General features: G+C 36.1%; 1 protein-coding gene across 4 annotated transcripts in view; it reads right to left on the bottom strand.

Annotated features, from left to right (window-relative positions):
* The window catches only part of LOC115937794 (protein FAM170A), a 130313-nt gene that overhangs the window by 16373 nt on the left and 94915 nt on the right, over window positions 1–19025 (bottom strand). For 2 of the 4 annotated variants that reach the window (XM_081827196.1, XM_081827199.1), the window contains exons 3-4: window positions 8829–8872; window positions 7369–7459 (exon numbers count right to left, since the gene is read on the bottom strand). The gene's annotated coding sequence lies outside the window, so the exon portion shown is untranslated. Of the gene's footprint in view, window positions 1–1549; window positions 5015–7368; window positions 7460–8828; window positions 8873–19025 lie in introns of those variants that run through there. The other 2 variants (XM_081827198.1, XM_081827197.1) reach the window with 1 other exon arrangement.

Consider the following 19025-nt stretch of genomic DNA (forward strand, 5'->3'; position numbering starts at 1 on the left):
GTTACAGCTACATTGTAACTAGATCCTGCATCTCTTTTCTAGACTTTAGAGGCTGTCTGCATTCCTTGGCTCTTTTTACCTCCCTTCATCTTCAAAACACATCACTTCAACAACTGCCTTCACTGCCATATCTCTAGTCTACCACTCTCCTACCCCCCTCTATTAAGGATTCTTTCAATTATATCAGCGCCACACAGGTAATCCAACATAATCTTCCCCTTTCAAAATCCTTAACTTACGCCCTTCACGAAGGCTCTTTTGACACTTAGGGTAACATATTCAAAGGCTCTAGGGAATGGGGGAGTGGACATCTTCCAGGGCCAGGGAGAGTGAATATTTCAGCTACCACAGCAAGACAAAAACAAAGCATGTCAGAGTAAATTCCCACCATAGTAAAATATGGTGAGGTAAGAATACAAATCCCAAACTAAATAAGAGTGATGGGGGCAAAGAAAGGCACAGTCACTGTATAAACACACTGAGTAAAACAAAGCAGGACAAAATAAAGGAACAATCCCCAGTTTGAAATTAAACACAACCCAAGGAACAGAAGAAGAATTACATGAGAATTCTTCATGTTAGAGAATTTAAGCAACTAGATTCAACAAAACAAGAGCTCCAGGACAAGATGACAAGTCAATGCAAACATACAAAAATGGGGAATTTAGAGCTGAGGGAAAAATAAAGACTCTAAACAAGGTCAAAACAGGATAAGTAAACAAATTAGAGCCAGAAAGAAATAAGGTTTCAAAATGAAAAGCTGGCATATTGATTTGAGATAAGTGTAAAGGGAAGAGATAAATATATAATTAATTAGAAGACAATGAATAAAAAAAAGAAAGGTCAGATGACGATACTTAACAAAAAAGAGGTTAAGAAATAAACCAGACAATTATTCAAGATATAATACAGTAAAATAGCCCTAGAGTACAGAAAGAACTGAAACCACAAGTGAAAAGGGTACACATTTTTTATTTTCAGAAAAAAAATAAGAGGTGACAACTTACAGAAATTTATAACCCCCAGGTGTATATATATAATCTTAAAGGATAAGAGAAACAAAATTCTTCAGGTATCCTAAGAGAAGCTTAACATTAAGCTGGCTTCATCATTCCATAAAGCAAAATCTATTGCCTGAAAAGAGTAGAGTAGTATCCTGCAGATACTGAAAGAAAGGAGGTGTGAAACTGCGATATTATTTGTAGCCAAGTTGTTCTCAAGTGCAAAAGCAACTGGCAGACATTGTCAAATGTGTGTCATATATTTTTTCAGGGAATATGTGTGTTACCAGAGCCATTCCTGAAAAAGTCAACTCTGTGATAGAGTCAACTCAAAAATGTCGTGAAAAAAGGACAAATGTAATTCTCCATGCCAAAAGACAGTCAAATTTTGACAGCATACAGCTGAGGGTGGAGGTAGGAGTGGGGCAGGAATTGACTGACACAGTTTTATTATACAGTTGCCTATGAAGAAAGTTTGGGTTTCAGGGCCTTTAAGGGCCAGTCTATACCTCCCGCCCCTGACTTTCTACCACCCTGTTGGGTCTTACCATGCACTCCCAGGCTATCGAAATTCTGATGGTGCTTCTGCATGCTTGTTTCTCATCTCTGTGCTTTTGCCCAAACTCTTCTTCCCCTTTTGAAAACTTGGGGTGCCTGGGTGGCTCAGTCGTTAAGCATCTGCCTTTGGCTCAGGTCATGATCCCAGGGTCCTGGGATCGAACCCCGCATCGGGCTCCCTGCTCGGGAGGAAGCCTGCTTCTCCCTCTCCCATTCCTCCTGCTTGTGTTCCCCCTCTCACTGTCTCTCTCTGTCAAAAAATAAATAAAATCTTAAAAAAAAAAAAAAAAGAAAATTCATACAACATCTGGGGCATAACTGTCATTGTATTTAGTATAGTATATGGTTGACTGTTCAACTTTAAAGTTCCCCAGGTCAGGAATTTCAATGCGTATATCTCTGTACACTCAGTCTAACATGGTAATGAGTGCTCAGTATCCTCTTGCAAGTAAAAAAAAAAAAAAAAGCAAAAAAAAAGCCATACATAGATAATTATAAAATTTTAAGAACAAGCAGAATTTTCAGCAATATATCATCCATGAGCCATAATTGAAAAGGCATACAAATATGACAATGAAATCCAGCCAATCTGGACATAACTTTTTAAAAATCCCTCAAATATTATGAATGTGACTGGGGAAGAGCAGTGAATCCATTTAAATACAAAATACAAAAATAAAGCAAGTACAGAGATTATGGTTACAAAGGGAATGCAGATTTTAAATATGTTTACAAAACAGAAATAGCTACAAAATCTAAAAGAGAGAGAAGAGGTGAGTACAGATGCATTACTTTTATCTTTAATGGCAGGATTAAATTGATACTAAGAGTGAAACTTAAAATTATACCTATCTCAATATTTTTTAAACCTTATTTCTTAATCATAAGGAGTATTTTAAGAATGAGTAAATTTGTGTTTATGAAACATTTCAAGTTCAACACTGGTAGCTTCATTCCTATTTCATTTTTTGATAAGTTCAAGTATAAATTTAATATTTTAATTAGTTGTAGCATAATTCAATTTCTGCAAAATAACTTCTGTTCCTCTTTCCATCCATCCATCCATCCATTTATCTGTCCAGTTGTATACAGGCATAAATGAGGGTATTCAACTAGCTTGATATTCAACAGATGTTGAAAATGGTTACATTTAATAATTTGAAGTAATTTTTAAACTTATAATTTTTAAGAACTTTTGAATTCCCATTTTAATATGTAGTACTTAACCGAAAACACTAAAATTCATCCTAAAAGTTAAATAATGTAAATCTGGGGAGAACAGTTTGCAAACTTTGGATAATTAATTTATGATTCCTTTTTTTAAAGTACTTTTGCTTAATAATAAGTAATCACATCTTTCAAAGTTTCCAAGTTGTAAAGGGATATAATAGCCTTGATAAAGTTTTATTTGACTGTCCTCTTATAAATACAAGATGGAATTTATGTGATAATGAATTAGACTGTAATTATGTGAGATATCAACCAATCAATGAAAGCACAGCAACACATTCAATAACATTACTTATGTACTTAATCTGGTACAGGATCAAGAAATGCATAGGAACATAATTATGTAACTGCCCCATGAGGTACCCTGTCCTGAAGACATTCTCACAGGTCAACACAGTTTATTTATTTATTTTTACGTAGGCCCTCTAACATTTAATAGTAATTCACAAATTCTTCTAAATGGACAGCTACAATTATACATAGTTGGGCGAGTCAATGATAAATTGCCTCCTACTGAATTTTTAATAGGAAAAAAAAATCCTCAAGAAGTAAGATATCCATCTAAATGTAAACCCTATAAGAGCTGGATCTATGATCTACCTTGTTAACTGCTACAACTCTAGTATCAGCAACAGTCATAGACATTTGAGATTTACTGAACAAAAATATATATAAATCTATAAATGAATAAAGATGAATGAATTCAGATAACTGGAAGTGTGTTGAGCTTTTCTCCAGCTTTAATTAACTAACATATTATGTGAAGAAACAATGTTTCTCATAATCAAACATATCTATTTTGACAAAGAATATTTTAACTTTAAAATTCATTTACATACATAATTTATTCTCACAAAAGAATGGCTCTTAGTCATAATTTAACAAGAGGAAAGGTTAAGAAAGCCTCAGAATTAGGCAATCTGCTTGGTCATATGACTAGTGAGTGCGGAAAGTCTTTCTGCTCAATTAACATGAAATGAAATTGGTCTCTCCTTGAACCAGGAGCAGCTGTATTTTGTTTTGAATGCTGCTCTTAATACAGTATAAGCTTACTAGGGCCACTACTTAGCAGGTTAATGTATCACTGGAAATTTTGACTAATGAACCAGCTATGGGATTTTTAACAATGCTTATCTTTTTAACACTCCCAAAAAGCAGATTTTATAGAGGTCAAAGACCCTGACTGGAATGGCATTTGCTTGATGCCAGCTCTCAAGAGGAAACTTAAATAATAAATGTCACACCCTCCTGCTATCAAGTCTCCCTATTGATGCAAAGCTATCCAAAGAGAAGTGTGAGGGTGAGTACAAGAAAGAAAAAAAGAAAGCAAAAAGAAGGCTGTTAAATCAGCCTTCTCAACAATCTTTGTCTATTTGGCTTTTGCCTCTGACAATTGGTGGAAGGTAGGATGAAGATCAGAGGATTGAGTAAGCAAGAAAAATGTGAGAGAGGGCTGATAACCCTAACCTCCCTCCAGTATTCTTTTGAATTCTGCCTTAACTCCATATTGAATCATAGCTGGAAGGAAAAGGGACAAGTGAGGTTAATTTCTGTAATGGTCTCTCTTGAATCATATTTATGACTGTAAAGCACGGCAGTTTAAGGGCATAGGCTTGGGGGTGAGCCTTGAGTGCGAATCCCAAATCTGTCACTTAGTACTTATTGGACGTTGGGTAAGCGAGTTGAACTTCCGATGCCCCAATTTCTTCCTCTTCATATGGTGGCAATCTTATGGAGTTGAAGATTAAGTAATAAAAGTATTAATACACTTCCTGAATGATTGTTAACACTTGATAAAGATGCATCAAGAGTTGACTGTATGCTGAGTGTTTTCACACAAGATGGGTATAAAAAATTACAAATCTAAGTTAAAATGTCAGGATTTAGCACTGAAAATTGGGCAAATGCAAACTGAAGACATCTGAAATAGCTAATTTACGTTCAGCATTTACTCTGTTTAAATATTTTCACATCCTACTTAATCTTAATGATGCTAGTCATTTAAATCAATTTCCCTTCTCTGTTCTCCCTTATTAGTCCAAAATGGCAATTCTCACTTGCTTTCGACAATCTGATGAAAGAATTGCTTTTGTAAAATTCTCTTGAAAATTGGCATTGTGCTGCTTTGATGAATATGTTTCCATTTTCATTTAAATGCACTTTAAAATGGGTGCTCTGACCAATTAGATGTAAAACGTTATACATTTTCTGGCAAGGGCTGTCTTTTACTACCTGTGGTGATAAAAACATTTCTTCCTACAGTGATAAAAGGATATTTAACATTTCATTTTGTCAAATTACCTGTAGTTAAGTTTTTTTTTATGGGAGTTTGCATAAAAGGAAAAAGTAATGTTCTACAAGTTTTTAATAAACTAACCCAATCACCCCAGGAGAAAGTCGTTACTCACCAACAGATGGTTTGCAAACATAAACCTTTTCACAGAGGCATCAGTGCTAAATGCTTGGTGCCAACATTGGAGATTTCTTGAGGGATCTGTTTTATTTTATTTTTTAAACTACAATTAAAAAGTAATTTTTATTTGTATAATTTATTATCTATATACCCATAACAGAAGTTTATCTTAGTTTGGCTAACAGGAATAACTTAACAAAGGTGATCTATTTTCTCTTTTATTTCTTTTTTAAGATTTTATTTATTTGAGAGAGAGAGAGAGAGCAAGCAGTGGGGAGGGGCAGAGGGAGAGAGAGAGAGAGAGAAGCAGGCTTCCCGCTGAGCAGGGAGCCTGAAGTGGGGCTCAATCCCAGGACCCTGGGATCATGACCTGAGCTGAAGGCAGACGCTTAACCGACTGAGCCACCCAGGGGCCCCAAAGGTGATCCGTTTTCAATTGCTATAATTTCCTCCTAATGATTTTCTATTATTATTTTAAATTTACCTTGACATTTATTTTCAAGGCAAAAACATGAGAGCTGAACCTGTGAAATGCATTTCATGATAAGCACAAATGAAAAATATGAGATAATTATAAACCCAAAATCATCATAGAGGAAATATTCTGGAGCATATTATTAAAAATGAATTTAAATATATACTTGATTTGTGAAAGGCTTATGTAAACATAACTTGAACACACTTAAAAAAGAAAAACAGAGACAAAACAAACTTATTTCTATGACTATTCCAAAGAGGTTGAGTCAAATACTATGTTTAAATAATAGGTTAGTAAAAAAAAAAAAGAAAGAAAAAAATTTTAGATGGAAATGTTCACAGAGTTCACTAATCACTCATCAAATGTACATTCTTCCCCTAAAACAACAATTTTAAATTGTTATTCGAAAGAATAGCACCTCTTGCTTGCTTCCCATAAACAATGAGGGGGTAGCTGCAATTGTTTAAATTTTTAAAGAGAGATTCTTGATCTCAGGTTTATTTTGAGGAAAAACTGCAGTTTTGCTATTCGGGGCCAGTTTTTCCTTATAATTTTTTCTAGAGCTCTTGGATCCAGAGAAAGAACAGGAAAGCACATATTCAAACTTCCTGTCTTCAGTCCTTGAATAATTTTTGCTCTTTCCTCTAACCCCACAGGCTTCAAGGATGTCTTTTTTGGGTTAACACTCTTTGGGGCTTTTCTGTTCCTTAACTGAAGAATGGCAACCACCTTCCCTCTTTCAACATGAACAATGATTTTCCCAGTGAAGAAGCTACCATCACTGTCGAATCACTATCCTCAGACATGGAAGACGGTGAAATTTTTCTTCTTCGTATCATTCTTCCCCAACACTCCTACTACCAAGAGGGCTCTCAAGACTTTTTTTTTTGTTCACTTAATGTTTTCACATGTTGGGGTCAGCCAGTGTCCTCTAGAATTCAGGGGGAACTACAAAGTCTCTTTCAGAAGGCTTTGATGGAAGATTTGGAATGGGCACTCACTCGGGCCCAAGTTCCATCTTTGCTGTTTTTTTCCTTTAAATGATTTACTGGTTTGTCAATATTTTCACTTTTCATGCCTGCTCACTGATAATTACTTCATACCATAATCTACTTGCATCATAATAATAATCATTAATTTACTTGTCCTTAGAATAATTTTCTTCTGAAGCATTCTTTAAGGATTTGACTTCAACAACCTTCTGTATTGCATCTTTGAAAGCTTTGACGGCAGCTTTTAGCATCCTTTACATTTTTTATGAAAGCCAGTGAATCCTGCTGAAGACAAAGCAGAACTCGAATTTTTAGATTTTTAGACAGATAATACCTTGAAGAAGAAGGAACTGAGGTGATAAAGCAAACCAAAAGTTTATTTGGGGTCTTTAGGAATGTGAATCGGGGAGACGGAGATTCAGGATGGAAATGAAATGTGCTCCAAGGGGGAAGGAGAAAGACAGAGTTTACACAGGCAAAACCACATGCTTGTACAAGTTGTTTTGAAAAAATTATGATGGACATAGGTAAAAATAATTAACGTTGATGTAGACAGGCCAGGTTACCATGCTAATTGCTAGGCTGGAGTATGGCAAAATAAGCCTCATTCGGAGAATTCCAACAGGATGCGCTGTTTGTGGTTGGCAGTCTAAAAAGTTCATGTTCCATCCAAGTATGGATAAGCATAAGACTGACCTGCTCAGGGGCCTCCCGGCTCCCATTTGTGGCCTCTTGACATTCCTGACTTCATTTCAGATGCTTCTGTTCACAGTATCAATTTCACTCCCTTTATTGAAAACAGATGAATACATAAAATTACTTTTAGTGTCAAAGTGGTAATTGCTGTTAAAGTAGGGTAAGATTCCAAATATCTCCATTTCCAAAGCTCCTTCCACAGTATCATAACTGCTGCTTAAGGATTTCTTTATATTAAGTCTATTCATGGAATTAATCATTTAAAGAAGAATAGGGAGAAGGAAAGGGGAGGTGGGGGAGGAGGAGGAAGAGCAGGAAGAGAAAAGGAAAGATTTCTTACTTTATTGCTTCCTCTCTACAGTTGACCCTTGAAAAACATGACTTTGAAATCTAAAGGTCCACTTATACACAGATTTTTTTATAAAAACAGTACAGTATGTGAGTGTATTTTCTCTTCCTAATGATTTTCTTAATAGTATTTACTTTTCTCTACCTCACTTTATTTAAGAATACAGTACAGAATACATATAACATACAAAATCTGTGTTAACCAACTGTTCATGCTATTGGTAGGGCTTCTAGTCAACAGTGGGCAACTAGTAGGTAAGTTTTGGGGGATTCAAGTTATACATGAATTTTCCACTATGAGGCGGGTGGTGTCCCAACCCCTGTGTTGTTTGAATATCACCAGTACTAGGATTTCTTAATTTTCCTCAAATATCTAATATGTCTGAAGGTTCTAGCTCAAAGTCTATTCTCTCTTTGCAAACTCTCCTGAAAATTCTCATTTACTTCATTACTTCAAGCTGTCAGTTGTCACCTCCCACCTCCATGAAGGGAAGTCTCAAGCATGTATCTGCAGCCCTCTTATGGCTTTAACCACTCTTCAAATTCCACTTTAGGTGAACAAGAACCACTGCAGATGTCAGTGAGCAAAGGAAAACAAGATTTAAAAAGTGTCAAAGAAAACATCCAAGTCCAGACATTAGTAAGGAAAACGTTACTGGGGGAGACTAGTGCAATTAGAGAATGCATTGACCATCTGATTCCTAAGTGTCTTAAAGGTCAGACAGAAAGGACATTTTTAGGGAGGAGCAAACAAGACCACAAAGAACCATTTGTGAAGGAGAGGGATGAACAGGTGGCATGATCAGACAGTTGAGCAAGAAATATTTTTATGTGTGCGTTTTCTTTTTGGTCTTCGTTCTTGGGAGGGGCCATAAAGGAAGAGCTGTTTTATGTTCTAGTGCCTTGCAGAACCTCAGAAGCAAGTCAGAGATCAGAGGGGAGGATAAAAATCCAACTAAATTTTAGCGAAGTCACATGACTGGGCATTTTGTTCAGATCCATCAGTGAGAACAAGCAGGGCAGTTAATCATTCATGAAACAAAGAATGGAGATTTAGAATCTCTATGTCTAGACTTGTCAAGGGTAATCAAGGGGAACACTGCAAAACTTACCTATGTCATACAAAGAAGGGTGGTTCTTTGCATCACACTGTTTCCTGGAAAGCAAAAAGATAGGGGGGTTTCTTAATCATTGCTATTTTCTGGGAGTACAGAGATCAGATAAAGTTGAACAGCGCCAAAACAAAACCAGACTTTCCTTTTACCTCATGAATATTATTTTACCTCATGACAATGTTTCTCCATCCTACCTTCCCTGTTCTCATCAGTACTATTACTAAGAGCTCAGCGGCTCTGTGACCAGCACCCACTCAGAGCATTTTTAAAGTGATTGCCCTTGATCACAAAGCACTCCACCTTGACGCAGGTAAGCTACCATATGTGCTTAGGATAAGTGATGGGCATTTCCTCCTTCTCCACCTCCTTCTTGACCACCACTATTGTATCTAGAATAACCCTCAACTTTGGAAGGCTATTACCACATCTCCAGAAGATTAAATCCAAAATAGTTTTCTCTCATCAGAAATCTCTACCATGTACCATTCAGCATACTCATACTACTCCCTATTTGATTTTTTTCTGGCCTAATTTCCTTATTTCCTAAAATCCCTTTCACTGTGCTTTCAGGAATGCCCATTGACACCAACTCACTATGTGTCCCCAACTTCCTCTCAGTGTGTTTCCTGTCCATCACCTTGATGACATTGTTCTCCCATGGCTTCTCAAGTGGACACTGCTTTCTCCCCTACCTAGGGTTCCTTCAGCTTCAATCGTGCCGGCGGGGGGAATGAGAGAATTCTGTTGGTATATTTATCAGGTTGATATTACATTTATAAATAAATTTATGGATAATTGACGCCTTTTTGGTGTTAAATCTACATATCACAAAATACTGAAAGCATTTTAATTTTTTCAAGTCTCCTTTAGGTTTTTGGTTTCTTCAGAACCACTTTAATTTTTCTCATCTAACTTACTGCTAGTTAAGTGTATTTAAAGGTATTTTAGGGGCACCTGGGTGGCTCAGTAGGTTAAGCATCTGCCTTTGGCTCAGGTCATGATCCTGGGGTCCTGGGATCAAGCCCCACATTGGGCTCCCTGCTCAGTGGGGAGTTTGCTTCTCCCTCTGCCCCTCTCCCCTGCTCATGCTTTCTCTAATAAAAAAATAAAATCTTTAAAAAAAAAATAAAGGTATTTTACGGGGTTCCTGGGTGGCACAGTTGGTTAAGCATCCAACTCTTGGTTTCAGTTCGGATCTGATCTCAGGATCATGAGCTTGAGCCTCAAGTCGGGCTCCGGGATCAGTATGGAGTCTGCTTGAGATTCTCTCTCCCTCACTCTCTGCCCCTACCCCCCACATGCATGCTTTCTCTCTCTCTCAAATAAATCTTTAAAAATAAAAAATAAAGTTATTTTATTTTACTTTAATGTTTTAAATGGGATATACCCTTCAATATGTTGTCTAGCAAAATACTTTTATGTGTGAAGATTATTGATTTATATGTTAATTTTATGTTCAGCTTAACCCACAATTCTTGTTCTCCTACTATATTTAACTTGGCTAGCTGTGTTAGCTAATACTTCAAATAAAATGTAAGCAGTAATGGTAATATGACCATTTTTATATGTTTATTATAGAAGGAATATCCCATTTTTCTCTCCTAAATTATTGGATTTTTAATCCACTGTAAACATTTTTGTCATGTTAAGTAAATAGTAACCAGTTTTAATTTTATCTAATCACTTGAAAATCAAGAACAGCTGTTAAATTCTGTGAGATGCTTTTTCCGCATCTATGGAGATTTATCATATGGGGTTTATCTTTGCGTATTATATGATGAATATTACTACCATACCTCTTAATATTGAATAATACCATGTTCTTGGAATAAATTCCACCCTGGTCATGATCTACTGTCTTTGTTATGGGAGAGTTACTTGGCCTTTTCTCCTAGTTGATATATTTCTTCTTGGGTTGTATCCATTCTGCAATTGAACTTATTTGTTGAGTTGGTTTTTTTCATCAACTATATTATTTTTCAGACTCAGTATTTTCAGTCAAGACTTTTAATGTCTTATTTTTCTTGATTCATGTTTCTATTATTATGCCCTGTATTTTTTCTGCCTTTTCCTATAAATCTACTTTAACTGGTTAATGGTCTATTTTGTTATCTCTTTTCACTAATGGTTGCTCTGTGAAAACAGCTTTTAATGTTTTCTCTCTGATTTCATATTTTCCTGGGGAAACTGGCTCATTAGCCTAGTAATATGAATCCATATAGAGAGATCAAGATCCAAGTCCCAGCCTCCAACTTTGGAGGATAGCAATAGCATCATTTCTCAGGGCAAAGAGCACTGATACTTCTTTTTCCATGGGGTAAATCACTATCCCTTGTGTTGCGTTGTTATTTACTCCCATCTTCAACTTGGGCATCTGAGAATAATTCTGATGTTACCTTACTAGTCCTGGTTAGCCCAGTGCTAGATGTTTTTTGTTTGTTTTTTGTTTTCTGCTTTAAGAAGCGAATATTGTGGCACCGATCCACAAAAGTCAATGATAGGAAGACCATATCATACTTAAAAACCTCTTCCCATCCATACTCACATAGGCAATATTTTTCCCTATCTCACTTCTGGATGTTATTTTAATAGACACCTGTTACCCAAAAACTTATATTTCTCACCCTTGGTGATTCTTATTTTTTATAATAGTTTAACAAACCCATCAGCCTCCTTAAGCCTTTGGTATCATGTCCACAACAGGGATTGTGCAAGGAAAAATGAAGGTCCAGGCTAGTTTACCATATTTGGAGGAAAACAGAAGTCTCATTGAATTTTTACCAAGAATTTGTTTCTTTAGTCATTAGACTGATTCAAAGTAGTTAAGGGCTGAAAAGTGACTGAGGCAACTTGATAATACTTGTAGCAATTGAGTTCAGGCACAGTAGTATATTTGAAGTAAAAGACTGACTTATTTTAGTTTAATATTTCACCAGGCTTGATAAGATACCAAGGCCAAGACTGTCCAATCCCAGAATGCCTAGCCATAGTTAGAGCTATAGCTGAACTCAGCTGATCCCCAAAGATGTGTCCCAATGACTCTCTTTCCCAAGAAACTAAGCAAAGTGTATATGAAATTAGTTCATATTGCTACTGGTACAGTTGCTGAAATTCTCTGATGGAAGTACTTTTCTTCTCCAAACAGAAGCATCCACTTCCTTGGTGACTTAGAGGTTTTCAGAACACCATCTCCCACTTTCTGTTTTGTAGTTGTTCTGCCTCCCTGAAATGTTGAGAATCTGTAACCCTACAGACTCTTCAATTTGACTGACTGATTCCTTCCCCACCCTATCAATGACAGAGAATTAAAACTCATTTCATTCGTAATTTATAAATCTATGTCCGTATACAGGTCCACTCATTTAAGGGGAGAAATACCCATGTCTAGTTTCACCACTACGATCAGCTAATTTGTAGTCAGACTAGCAATCTAGAAATCTGTGTTTCCTTATGAGCTGGAGTTTGATAGCTGGGTATTACCAACAAATCTCAGCTATAGCCGAGTGCTGGGAAAATGTGGATTCTGCTATCTCCACTGAAATTTAAATGTCCTGTACTAGGTTCTTCCTACAACACTGGTGGTGGGATATGAGACTGTATGTCCTTCTGCTAAGTCAGAGTAGACCTCTTATGATAAAGCTCCTGTCCAAGAAAACCATCTAATTATTCATGTCCCTCTCTCACCCTCTTCCAGCAGCAACAATCTCTAGGTCAAACAGAAACCCAAAGAACAATAACTCAACAATAATAATACACAGGTGACTTTTCATACTTCACTTGGACTTTAATGTGCCTGTCTGTTCTGGCTGCATGTTTGGGTGGTCTCATTCCTCTTCCCTGTAGTGGTTGTTATTCTTGGTTTATCACTGTAATCCCTGGGGAGCTTTTAAAAATACTGGTGCCTTGTCCCACCCACTATCTCTGCCCTCACCTCTATTTAATCGGTCTGGAACATGACTTGGGGCATTGTGATTTTAAAAAGCCCCCCAGATGATTCTAATATGTGGTCAGAGTGGCTAGTGCCTCATTTAGGATTTTTCTTCCAGCTTGTATTTAATCCCTCTTATGAGGCCAGATGTGGGTTTTCTTCCACAGATCGGGACTGGCTACATAAATTGTGCCACACAGTGCAAAATGAAAATACAGACCCCCTTATCCAAGAATTGTTAAGAATTTCAAGTCTATGACAGAAGAATATTAAATCCAGCCTGGGATCTGTCTAAACTATGCACAGGCATCTTGTTCATTAAGCTAGCCCTGCCTGAGACCAAATGGTAATAGTTAATTGCTTTTCCTCTTGTGTGTTTTTTTTTTTCTTCCATTATTTTTCTGTCTCCCTACTCAGTCCCCTTAGCCCATTCACTTATTCTTCAGATGGCATTATCCTTTTCCCACACCCTACCCCAGCTTTGGTAGGTACAGGTAATATTATTAAGAGCAATCCGAGTCATGGGAGAATCTCCTATCTCCTTCCTTGGCCACTCCTTTTTGAAGTAGGCACTGTCCTCCTTTCCTATTTGGCTGTTGCTGGGACTATTTTTGAAAAGTATATTTTAAGATTTATTTTGATAGGTTTTAGGGAATAAAGATAATTAGATATAGCTTTTCCACATTTTTACCCAGCACACATTTTATAATTTTGATTTTCTCTATTGTAATGTAACTTGTTATGTTTAAACAATGAAATAATTTTCAAGTGAAAATTAATCAAGACAGAGAGTGAGAAAAATGACAGAAGAATATTAATTTTTTTCTTCTAATCCATGAGAATGGAATGTTTTTCAATTTTTTTGTGTCTTCCTCAATTTCTTTCATAAGTGTTCTGTAGTGTTCAGAGTACAGACCCTTTGCCTCTTTGGTTAGATTTATTCCTAGGTATCTTATGGTTTTGTGTGCAATTGCAAATGGGATCAACTCCTTAATTTCTCTTTCTGCTGTCTCAGTGTTAGTGTATAGAAATGCAACTGATTTCTAAGCATTGATTTTATATCCTGACACACTGCTGAATTCCTGTATGAGTTCTAGCAGTGTTGGGGTGGAGTCTTTTGGGTTTTCCACATAAACTATCATGTCATCTGTGAAGAGTGAGAATTTGACTTCTTTGCCAATTTGGATGCTTTTTATTTCTTTTTGTTGTCTGACTGCTAAGCCTAGGACTTCTAGTACTGTGGTGAGAGTGTAGCAGTGGGTATTCTTAAAACAAATCTCCTTTCATCGGCTAAAGAAAAATGAAGAATAATGTAACTCCTAGATACTTAATAAATATATGTAATTTTGTGTGACGTTCTGGACTTATTTTCCTCCTGCCACACCTGCCCATTTCAATTTCAGCTTCTTCTCCCTCTCAGCACTTCCAAAAACTTTAAGAAGGGACAACACAAGATGCATGTCTGGAAAGAGATTTAAGGATCATAGAAACAGAGTCCATAATAATCATCACATCCTTCAAAATGAAAGCCTTTTTTGACTCTTGGGCCAGGACTGCACTGGAATTTCAGGACCCAGCACTCCCTTTCCCTCAGAAAGATGGAGCTGTCAGCATCTCTGACAGGACTCTGCATCTAATACCCAGCTGACCTTGTGGTGTGAATAGGATTTACAACACACAGGGAGTGGGGAAGGAGCCAACATCACTGTGATAGAGTGCTATGTCAAATAAACTGGGAGAACTGCTGCTCAGTCAGGATCTCAGGGAGACTTTAATCCTCACTAGAGCAGAGCTGAAGTTTATATGACAAGCAGATGTGAAATCTCTTCCAGGAATTCAGCTGACAGGGGCACTGAAAAAGGAAAATAAAGGCCCACTAGTATGAGAGATGTGATAGTAAGCCTAACAGGTTAATGGGATTCTACTTGGTCTGTGGCAACTGATATGCTATAATTTGCTGAAATATTTCCTTCCTCTCTTTTTAGCCATGTTCTTCCAATTCTTGAAAGTCTGGCTCAAGTCCAGATGCCTACATAAAGTTTTCCCTGATGGCATCAACACTATTCTTTTCTGAATTTCCCCTTATTGTTAATCCACAATTTAAAAAAATATATATATTTTACTCTATTCTGTTGATAAGTCAATTATTTTGTAGATTAGAAAGCCAATAATACAAAATGCTTATGGATGGTTTAATATATGCATGTTTTGTCGCATGAACTAGAATGACTGATCCTGTGGGGAGCACCACTAACAAGCCCTGTCTAGTCATTTAGATCCTAATGATGCTGAATGCAATGCTAGAAACCAATCGTATAACTCTCAGTAAAAACTGGGTATTATTGCATATGTTGAAAGGCAGATATAATTTGTCAGTTCTGAATGAACGTTGGTTCAGGCAAATGTAATTCTTCTGAACCAGGAAAAAACCTAGTAGATATAATTTTTTTTTTTTACAAGATTTGAAGGTTTGTTTAACTATGCAAAATGGGTGAAAAGCAAAGGGAAAGGAAACAGAAATCAGGAACACAGAGCAGCCTGATACTGTGTGAAGTAAATGCAAATATTTTCCTCAGCCTCTGTATCAGTACTGTGTTCAAATCTCACAAGTTAGTTTTTCTTCTAAGGCAGTTGACACATTTTAAATGTTGATTCCATAGTAGTTTCCTTGTAAAATGAAGGCCTATCTTGTGGTGGGAATTTAATATGGATCAAACAAACTGAACAACAAAAATACCTTTACCAAATACCACAAATCCATTTTGTGGTAAAACCTTGCTCCCCGGGGGAGAAATCAAAACAAGAGAATAATCTAATTATTTCTAATTTTGGCACAATAATAAATTTAGTGGCCTGAGTTCAAATTTTTAAAAGAAAGAATATACCAACTTGGGACAAAGAAACCATGAGTAAATTTCTTTTTTTTTTTTCCTAGCATAATTAGTGTATTTTTTGAATTAGCTCTACCTCTTTCATGGATTTAAATATAACATGAACACTGGGGCCTGGGTAGCTCAGTAGGTTGAGTGTCAGACTCTTGGTTTTGGCTAGGGTCATGATCTCAGGGTAGTGAGATTGAGCCCCGCATGGGACTCCACACTCAGCGTGGAGTCAGCTTGAGATCCTCTCTCTCCCTCTACCCCCCAATCACACACGCTCTCTCTCAAATAAATAAATATTTTAAAAATTACATAACATGAATATTGCCAGTTAACTTTTCTTACTTTTGTAATTTTATGCACTTTATAACAGTGTTTTCCTTTAATTCATTCCAAGGGCTCTGGCTTCCAATTACCCCCGGAAGCAAGCATATATGAATGATTACTTTTCCAACGAAATATACCTTGTGTCATCTCTCATCTCTTTTGCACCTCCATCCTTAACTTAATTCTCAAGCGCAGTCCAACAAGCCAATTCTCCTCCACATGCAAGAAAAGGCCTTACTATTCCTTCCTCTTCTTTACCTGAAAACTATTATTTTCTAATTCAAGTTAACATTTTGGGAAAATCCGACTCAATTTCTTCACATTTCATCAATTTTACTGAATTTTCATAATGATATTTAGTTTTAGCTGCCCTGAATTCCACAGGGCAGATGTGGAGTATTAAGAGCAAAGGATGCCAGAGCTATTCAAAGAATGGTAGAGTAACAAATGAAGGACCACAGTCATCAGCAATTTTTAAAAAATTCAGAATCTGTGGCTGTATAATTGAATTGAGATGGGCCACACGATTCTGGCATAGAGACCAATGGAAATCACAGAGCCTCTCAGCTACTGACCTTTAAGAGTACACATCCTTAGAACACATGACTTTCTTTGACTAAACTCAGGATACATTTATATTCTCAGAGTTTATGTGCCCAGTCATTTAGGATGCAAAGTGTACCAAATCCTAAGTTCCTATAAGACACTTTGATTCACTCCTGTGGTTACTCCGATTGCTTTGTCTTGTTTGAATGATTTTCTATTCACCTGATTCATCTCTTCTATTACATTAATAGATCCTTGGAAACCAGGAGTATATTCCCAAAATACAATATACACTTACATAGTTTAGAAATTGTAAATAAAAATTTGTTATCTAGTCTGTGCCTAGAAAATAAAAATAATAACAATGAAAAAATACAAGATTCACTCTATCAGTTGATCATTTTAGATGTATAACACTAAACAGTAATTGTCAATGATATCTTCCACTCAAGGAAATGAACTACTTCAAGTAAATTGACTGGTTACTTCAGTAATTTGGTAGCAAACTGAATTAAAAATAGCTTAAAATGATATTAGAAAAAATTATTTATAAATTTGATTCATAAGTATAATGTTAAAAAATTAAAGAAATAATATAATCTGGTACCATGGGATTAATAAGGAAATGGAGTGCTTTGACAATTTTAACAAATTGAAGAAAGTCATCTTTAAAACATGTCTTCTCAAGAGATAGCTAAACTATTGAAAATGCACAGAAAATAAGGAAAATATAAATGTAAAATAATCAGTGTTCATGTAATTCACAAATTTCAAGGTATGTAGATCAAAGTATTTTACATGTGTATAAAACCAGAATAAAGAACAAAATAATGACTCCTCACTGAATATTTCCAATGAAAAAATAAAATTATCATCATCTGGCTTATTTTCATGACTACTTTCTTAGGCTAAAATATGAAATGCTCATAAGTAAGACAATGCCTTGATAGTAGTCAAGTTAATTCTGAATATTAGATAAACTCATGAAAAGGGTATTAAATGTATTCCAAATACCTTTTATTTTAATAATTAATATTAATTAATTAATAATATTTAATTAATATTAATATTAATTAATAAAGCAAAATGTTGTAAAATTTAACATTGACATTCTAGAATTATCTTCTTCAACTGAAAAATCTTTCTTTAAATGTCAATTTTAAAATATGTCATTATTATGCAGATTTAAGGGAATTTACTAAAATTATTTTTTATCAGCACTTTACTCATTTTGGGTACAAAACTGAATAATTTGGATTCTGACCTTTTAAACTTGTGGTATAAAATCAAAATTCTAAGCTAAGAAGATATAAACTCAATAGGCATGTTATGCACACAACTGTCGAAATAAAAAAGTGATTTTATTTAAGAAAAAAATGGCTTCATTCGCAAATCAATCAACATGATAGAACACATTAACAAGAGGAGAGAGAAGAACCATATGGTCCTCTCAATCGATGCAGAAAAAGCATTTGACAAAATACAGCATCCTTTCCTGATTAAAACTCTTCAGAGTAGGGGCGCCTGGGTGGCTCAGTCATTAAGCATCTGCCTTCGGCTCAGGTCATGGTCCCAGGGTCCTGGGATCGAGCCCTGCATCCGGCTCCCTGCTCCGTGGGAAGCCTGCTTCTCCCTCTCCGACTCCCCCTGCTTGTGTTCCCTCTCTGGCTGTGTCTCTCTCTGTCAAATAAATAAATAAAATCTTAAAAAAAAAAAAAACTCTTCAGAGTATAGGGATAGAGGGAACATTCCTCAAGTTCATAAAATCCATCTACGAAAAACCCAAGTGAATATAATCCTCAATGGGGAAAAGCTGAGAGCCTTTCCCTTAAGATCAGGAATACGTCAAGGATGCCCACTCTCGCCACTATTGTTCAACAGAGTACTACAAGTCCTAGCAACAGCAGTCAGACAACAAAAAGAAATAAAAGGTATTCAGATTGGCAAAGAAGTCAAACTCTCTCTTTTTGCAGACGACATGATACTTTATGTAGAAAATCCAAAAGACTCCACCCCCAAATTACCAGAACTCATACAGCAATTCAGTAATGTGGCAGGATACAAAATCAATGCACAGAAACCAGTTGCTTTCTTACACACTAACAATTCAACTGTAGAAAGAGAAATTAGAGAAAAGATTCAATTTACTATAGCACCAAAAACAGAAGATACCTCGGAATAAACCTAATCAAAGACGTAAAGGATCTATCCTCTAGGAACTACAGAACACTCATGAAAGAAATTGAAGAAGACACAAAAAAGATGGAAAAATATTCCATGCTCATGGATCAGATGAATAAGCATTGCTAAAATGTCTATGCTACCCAGAGCAATCTATACCTTCAATACCATCCCAATCAAAATTCCAATGACATTTTTCAAAGTGCTGGAACAAACAATCCTAAAATTTGTATGGAATCAGAAAAGACCCCGAATCACCAAGGAAATGTTGAAAAAGAAAAACAAAGCTGGGGGCATCACGTTGCCCGATTTCAAGCTATATTACAAAGCAGT

The sequence above is a fragment of the Leptonychotes weddellii genome, chromosome 7, assembly GCF_054177405.1.
Source record: "Leptonychotes weddellii isolate Sample4059 chromosome 7, ASM5417740v2, whole genome shotgun sequence".
In the NCBI taxonomy this organism is placed as follows: Eukaryota; Metazoa; Chordata; class Mammalia; order Carnivora; family Phocidae; genus Leptonychotes; species Leptonychotes weddellii.